The sequence below is a fragment of the Oncorhynchus mykiss genome, chromosome 13 (genome assembly GCF_013265735.2).
Source record: "Oncorhynchus mykiss isolate Arlee chromosome 13, USDA_OmykA_1.1, whole genome shotgun sequence".
NCBI classification, from domain to species: Eukaryota; Metazoa; Chordata; class Actinopteri; order Salmoniformes; family Salmonidae; genus Oncorhynchus; species Oncorhynchus mykiss.
This window is the reverse complement of record NC_048577.1, coordinates 27,821,462-27,829,738: the sequence shown is the minus strand read 5'-3', so window position 1 is coordinate 27,829,738 and position 8,277 is coordinate 27,821,462.

Sequence of the window (8,277 nt, the reverse complement as noted above, 5' to 3'; positions counted from 1 at the left end):
CATGACAATACCCCACAATGACATCACAATACCCCATAATGTCATCACAATACCCAATAATGACATCACAATACCCCATAATGTCATCACAATACCCCATAATGACATCACATTACCCCATAATGAAGCTTGTAGGCTTATGCCTATTTGGGCAGTGTGTGTGGCAATAGGCTTCGCTGATTATTGAGTTGCAGCTGTCAGTGAAAAGCATCTCAAATAGGTGTGAAGATAATGTTTCTTGAGTATAATTTAAAATGTTGAGAAAAGGAGAAGGGGAGGGTTGTGTGGTGGTGCTGGCTTCCACCAATTCTTGCTCCTTCATTGTTTCATTGTGTGAATTGATTGCGTTTATTTAATCAATTCCCCATTACAAATGTCACCAGAAGTAAATATACCGTTACTTCCTGTTATTTAGTAGCATTCATTTCAGTTAATGCTTGTATTAATTACAGTCATTTACCGTTGTCATTCTCGGAGTGGAAACGTTCTCTGTTCAAAACCTGCTACACTTGTGAGAAACCATTTTTGGTTTATTTCAGAACCATCATTTACAAGATTCGTCCATTTTTTTCATTGTCTTTTTGTTTGGAGTTCTCCATGTGAGCAATGAGCTTATCTAGTTTCTCTGTCCTGATAATGTTGAGGGGGCACGTGTCTGGTTCTCTGTCCTGATAATGTTGCGGGAGCGCGTGTCTGGTTTCTCTGACCTGATAATGTTGAGGGGGCACGTGTCTGGTTCTCTGTCCTGATAATGTTGCGGGAGCGCGTGTCTGATTTCTCTGTCCTGGTAATGTTGAGGGGGCGCGTGTCTGGTTTCTCTGTCCTGATAATGTTGAGGGGGCACGTGTCTGGTTCTCTGTCCTGATAATGTTGCGGGAGCGCGTGTCTGATTTCTCTGTCCTGGTAATGTTGAGGGGGCGCGTGTCTGGTTTCTCTGTCCTGATAAAGTTGTGGGAGCTTCCACCTAAGAATATAACTAATTGGCCTGCTGTGCTGAAATGCAGGAAAGTGGCTGTCTGGAGAGCAGGGCTGGTATCATCTGCCCTGGCTGGATCCACACCCTAGCCCGGCAGATGTGGGGAGCTGGGATGAAGCGCACCGGGCTAAGCACGCGTACTGGGGACGCCGTGCACTCCACCGCATAACACGGTGCCTGACCAGTACGACGCCCGCCACGGTAAGCACGAGGAGTTGGCTCAAGTCTCCAACCTGACTTAGCCAAACTGTTCGTGTGCCCCCACAAAAAATGTCTTGGGGCTGCCTCTCGGGCTTCCGTGCTAGCCTTGTACCCATATACCGTCTCTGTTCCTCCTGTGCTCTCTCCACCTGCTTCCATGGCAGGGTCTTGTCCCCTGCCATTACCTCCTCCCAGGTCCAGGATGTTTTACCATCCAGTATTTCGTCCCGAGTCCTCGATTCCACAAAGCGCTGTTCCTCCTTATCACGCTGCTTGGTCCTTTTATGGTGGGTTATTCTGTCATGATTGTCGTAAAGGGGAGACCAAAGCGCAGCGGGATTAGAATACTTTCTTCTTTATTGAAGGAAGAACACGAAGAACACAAAAACAAAAACAACAAATCGAACATGACGCTATGACCAACGAGTGCAGACACAGGCAACTAGACATAGACAATAACTCACGAAATACCCAAAGAAGATGGCTGCCTAAATATGGTTCCCAATCAGAGACAACGCTAAACAGCTGCCTCTAATTGAGAACCAATCTAGGCAACCATAGACATACATAAACACCTAGATAGTAAACAACTCCATAAACCTACAAAACCCCTAAACAGTACAAAAACACATCACCCATGTCACAACCTGACCTAACCAAAACAATAAAGAAAACAAAGAATACTAAGGTCAGGGCATGACATGCTCTGCATGGGTAACGCTGCTTCGAGGGTGGCTGTTGACAATGTGTTCCTGGTTCGAGCCCAGGGAGGAGCGAGGAGAGGGACGGAAGCTATACTGTTACATTGGCAATACTAAAGTACCTATAAGAACATCCAATAGTCAAAGGTTAATGAAATACAAATGGTATAGAGGGAAATATTCCTATAATTCCTATAATAACTACAACCTAAAACTTCTTACCTGGGAATATTGAAGACTCATGTTGAAAGGAACCACCAACTTTCATATGTTCTCATGTTCTGAGCAAGGAACTGAAACGTTAGCTTTCTTACATAGCACATATTGCACTTTTACTTTCTTCTCCAACACTTTGTTTTTGCATTATTTAAACCAAATTGAACATGTTTCATTATTGAGGCTAAATTGATTTTTATTGATGTATTATATTAAGTTAAAATAAGTGTTCGTTCAGTATTGTTGAAATTGTCATTATTACAAATAAATAAATAACAAATTGGCCGATTAATCGGTATCGGCTTTTTTGGTCTTCCAATAATCGGTATCGGCGTTGAAAAATCATAATCGGTCGAAACTGGGCCAATCGTCTTGCCCAGAAGTGGCGCGAGACCACCATTTCCTCATTAGAGCGCCGTTTCCTCGTTAGAATTCCATATCTGTCACAATTACCAACACAAACTGAATTAAACTCTTCTTCTGGATGTATCTCAGCAAAAAGAGGGGAGAGGGAAACATCTCTACTCTGTTCAGCAATCTGTTGCTTCCTAGAAACATCTTTACTCTGTTCATCAATCAGCTGCTTCCTAGAAACATCTTTACTCTGTTCATCAATCAGCTGCTTCCTAGAAACATCTCTACTCTGTTCAGCAATCTGCTGCTTCCTAGAAACATCTTTACTCTGTTCAGCAGTCAGCTTCTTCCTAGAAACATCATTACTCTGTTCAGCAATCAGCTGCTTCCTAGACATCCAAGTGTCAACTGTAGGGATCCTCTCTTCATTGAGGTTTTACAAACTCTCACCTTTGTGGTTTTCAAAGGAGAGGTCAACTCAGGAGGTTCACTGAAATCAGGATCACCCATAAATGTCTGACAGATCGACCATGGTGGGATCGCTGACATCCTAGACTTGCTCCCGGCGACTTTCTTAGACAGAGAACATGCTGGGAACACTGTAGGGTACTTTTCTGATAAACCATCAGGTTCCTCAATTCTGGGTTCCTTACAAACGACAGGATTTGGCACAACCTTCCTCCAGCCAAATAATTTCCCAATATGAATGAGACCCCGTTCACCGGTAGGCTGGTGTCTGTCCTATATCTGGTGTCTGTCCTATATCTGTGAGATTTGTTTGAATGTCTTTAATCCCTTATTTATGTCAGTAAAGTCTTTCCACAGTTTGTATGTTACAGCCTTATTCTACGATAAATAAAAATCCTCATCAATCTACGCATAATACCTCGTAATGAAAAAGCTAAAATAGGTTTTTAGAAAAAATGTCACATTTATTCAAATAAAAAACATGTATTATTATTTATTATTATGATTTACATAGGTATTCAACCTGTTTGCTATGAGACTTGAAATTGAACTCAGGTGCATACTGTTTCCATCATCATCGTTGAGATGTTTCTACAACTTGATTAGAGTCCACCTGTGGTAAATTCATTTGATTGGACATTTGGAAAGACACACACCTGTCTGGCTACCACAGCATTCTGAAGCATTCGTGCTTCTACACCTGCATTGCTTGCTGTTTGGGGTTTTAGGCTGGGTTCCTGTACAGCACTTTGAAATATCAGCTGATCTAAGAAGGGCTATTTAAATAAATTTGCCCAGATGCGATATGCCATCCAATCTGGTTTGCGCTTAGTGGGACTATCATTTGTTTTTCAGCAGGACAATGACCCAACACACCTTCAGGCTGTGTTAGGGCTATTTGACCAAAAAGGAGAGTGATGGAGTGCTGCATCAGATGACCTGGCCTCCACAATCACCCGACCTCAACCCAATTGAGATGGTTTGGGATGAATTGGACCAAAGAGTGACGGAAAAGCAGCCAATAAGTGCTCAGCATATGTGGGAACTCCTTCAAGACGGTTGGAAAAGCACTCCAGGTGAAGCTGGTTGAGAGAATGCCAAGAGTGTGCGAAGCTGTCATCAAGGCGAAGGGTGGCACCTTTTTCTTTTTTTTTTTTACAGTATTTTTATTGGAATTTCACAATTTTCACCCATATTAAGAGATACAACAACAGAGGCAAAGCACACAACTAAACAACAAACAAAAAAAACAGCACTCACTTACACATATCTACGCATATATATATATATATATACACATACATATACACACACACACACACACACATATACATACACTCATACATACATATACATACACTCATGCATATACACATATATACGCGTACGCACACACACACATACCACACACACCCATACATACGTACACCATTTTCCTCTTCCCGCTCGGTGCTTTTCTCACCCCATCCCCATCATTGCGTCTCTCAATACATACATTTTAAACAAACTTACAAACAGAAATTAAACAAAAAAGCTCAGTTTAAACCAAGAGGTTAGGTTCCACACATGGAACGTACAGTGTAGTTCTGAAATACATAGATCCCTGCCATTCTAAGATAATCCTTGCAGCATAATAGCTGATACCTGAGGTTCTAGGTAATTTAGATAAGGTTCCCATACTTTGTAGAACTGGTCTGTTTTAGAATGCAATGTACATGTCAGATATTCCAGAGGCACCCATTCAAATAGTATCTTATGCCAATCTTGAATAGAAGGAACCTTATCACTAATCCACTGTAAAATGATGTTTTTCCTCGCTGCGAAGGTAAGGATGTTGTAAAGCCTCCTTTTACCAACAGAAGTAACATGCCTACTAGGGAGACCTAACAGTAAAGAAACTGGGTCCAATTCTAGATCAACCCCTAGGATCTTTTCAATTTCTTGCAGAACACCAGACCAGTATCTTTGTATTTTGGTGCATGACCATAAACAATGTGTTAGGGTGCCTGTATCAGTTTTGCATTTAAGACACTGAGGGGAAGAGGAAGTGGGGCTAAAAGCATGTCTGCGATTTGGGGATATATGCAATCTGTGTATTATTCTTAATTGGATTGCTCTGGTACGATTACATATAGATGTTGTTTTTGCATATCTCCAAATGTCCTCCCACATCTCTTCGTCAATAGTAACAGACAATTCTTTCTCCCACACTTGTTTCACCCTCTGTGTGTTGACAGCAGAAAAGGACCTTAAAGTATCATAAAACAGACTTACAGACATTTTCCTTTGTGGGAAAAAAAGCATTCTTTCAATGACAGACACATCAGGGTTACCAATTAAGGTGGTGCTCTTCAGAATATAATGTCTTACTTGTAGGAAGCGGAAAAAGTCCTGCTTTGGGAGTCGATATTTCTCGACCATCTGCTCAAATGACAATAAAATCTTATCAGCAAATAAGTCATTTAGCCTGCGTATGCCCTTATTAAGCCAAAAGTTAAAGCCAGCATCCAGCAATCCTGGACTGAAATCTGGGTTGTTAAAAATTGGGGTAAGAGCAGAGGCTAGTTTGGACCTTCCCAGGAAGCGTTGAACTGACCTCCATACTTTGAGTGTGTTAAGTGTAACGGGATTATTGCAGTGATCTTCTACAGACTTGAAACTTCTGAAAAATAAAAGATCCTGTAAGGGGTATTTTGAAAGAGAAGTCTCAATGTCTAACCAAATAGAGGAAGATGAGTCATAATTTGTGATCCAGTCAGAAATATAACAAAGGTGGGCACACCATTGATAGAACCTGATATTGGGCAGGTCCAAGCCGCCCATAGAACTTGGCAGCTGCAATATTGCCATCTTGAGTCTTGGCTTGCGTTTACTCCATATAAAGGAACTTAGCCATCCATTTACATCCTTTATTACCTTATTGGAGAGTAATACCGGGATCATTTGGATTGGGTAAAGTAGTCTAGGTAAAATGGTCATTTTCAAGAGGGATATTCTACCCAACCAAGAAATCGGGAGAGAGTTCCAACGCTCCAGATCCTGTCTTATTGTATCAAACAAGGGAACAATATTGGCTTTGTACATTTGCTGGAATTTAGGAGTTACAAATATACCCAGATACCTGAAACCTGAGGGAGACCATTTAAAAGGGAAGGTGGGAGAAGTATTAGGTACAGAGTGTAGGCTACCAAGTGGCATAGCCTCTGACTTAGTTAGGTTAATCTTGTAGCCTGAGAATTCGCTGAATAATTCAATAATATTAATAAGAGATGTAATTGAAGTCTCGGGACTAGAGATGAATATCAGGACATCATCAGCATACAAGCTTATTTTATGGTGAACATCACCAATGAGCAGCCCCTGTATAGCAGGCTGATGGCCTCGGCCAGTGGTTCCATAACGAGTGCAAAGAGGAGAGGGGATAAAGGACAGCCCCGTCTGGTACCTCTGTGTATAGAGAAGCTATTTGACCTTAGCCCATTAGTAAGGACAGCAGCCTGAGGATCATCATATAACACTTTCACCCATTTTATAAAGCTGTCCCCTAGACCAAATTTATTTAGAGCAAATAATAGGTAAGACCACTCCACACGATCACATGCTTTCTCAGCATCTAGGGAGAGCACAAGACCATCCATAGCACTTTGTTGGTAGGCTTGAATTACATTAAGAAGCCGCCTGACATTGTTGCATGACTTACGGCCCTTAATGAAGCCAGTTTGGTCTCCTTTCACAATTAGTGGCAGTGAGTCCTCTAATCTTGTGGCTATAATTTTAGAAAGCAATTTTCGATCCACATTCAGAAGGGAAATTGGTCTGTACGAGGAACAAGACTCTGGACATTTTCCCTTTTTGAGAATAAGTGAAATGTTGGCTTCTCTCAGCGTTTGAGGGAGCTGGTCATTTGAAAATGAGTGGTTAAACATATCACGCAGTGGCTCAAGGATCAGGCCATGGAACTCTTTATAGAACTCACTACAAAACCCATCTGGTCCTGGGGCTTTACCATTTTGCAGATTCTTAATTGCGAACATCTCTTCCTTGGTAATAGGGGCATTAAGGAGAGACCTCTGTTCTTCAGAGATAGTAGGGAGCTCAATCTTACAAAATAAGTTCTCCATTAATTTGGGTGCATCCTTTGGCAGTTCTGAGGCATAAAGGTGTGTATTACATTTCTTAAATGAGTCACTTATCAATTTATTTTCATATAAATGATTACCATCAGAATCAGTAATAGTAGCAATTGACTGAGAGTCAGCTCTCTTTTTAGCTAGGTATGCCAAGTACTTTCCTGGCTTATTGCCATGTTCATATAGCTTTTGCCTGACAAATCTAAGTTTCTTTTCAGCGTTCTGTGTTAGGAGAGAGTCTAACGTTGATCTAATGACTGATATTTCCTTTAATAGGGCAGGACTGGGAGTTTTGATGTAGTCCTTCTCTTTAGTTCCTAATTCAACCTCTAACAGTTTTTGCTTTTCACGCTTTTTCCGTCTCTTAGTAGCTGTGTATGACATAATCAGACCCCTGGCATACGCTTTACAGGTCTCCCAAAGGAGCGAGGAGTTATCTGTTGATTGAGAGTTAATAGAGAAAAATGCTTTAAACTCTGTAATAAAATATGATGTGAATGTATGGTCTTTAAGAATGGTTGTATTCAACCTCCAATGTATTGACCGATTGAATGCGCCATTGAGTTTTATGTCCAGGATCACCTCAGCATGATCAGATATGACTATGCTTCCTATCCTAGTGAATAAAACAGACTGCAAAGACGTCCTGGGCATAAAAAAAGTAATCTATTCTAGTCTGACATCCATGAGGTGCAGAGAAAAAAGTGAACTCTCTGTTGGAGGGATGAAAAGCTCTCCAGACATCCACATACCCCAGATCATCACAAATAGCTTTAAGTGACTTAGCTTGAGTAGAGCGTGAAGCTATACCGCTGGGAAACTTATCAATAAGGGGGTTCAACAAGCAGTTGAAATCTCCTACAACCACTGCTGTGTCCGAGTTTAATTCTGAAAAATCTAGAAATACCCTAGTAAGGAAATCAGGGGGGTGAGCAGGGGGGATGTAACGTTCTGAGTGTAGTGGGTGAGAAGTCAGGCGCAGGAAGCAGAGAGTTCAGGGGAGTGCTATTTTAATGCACAACAACGGCGAACATAAGCCAACCCCACGAAAACACAGGGCGTAATAGAAAACAAACGCACCAAACAGGGGCGCTTAAACTGTACAGAAAAAACCCACGAAATGGGAAAGCACGTAACTCACAGATGTGCACACAAGTTTACACAACACAGAAGGTCACAATAATAAATAGTGCACAAGAAACCAGGCGGATAAGGCTGACTAATAAAGCCT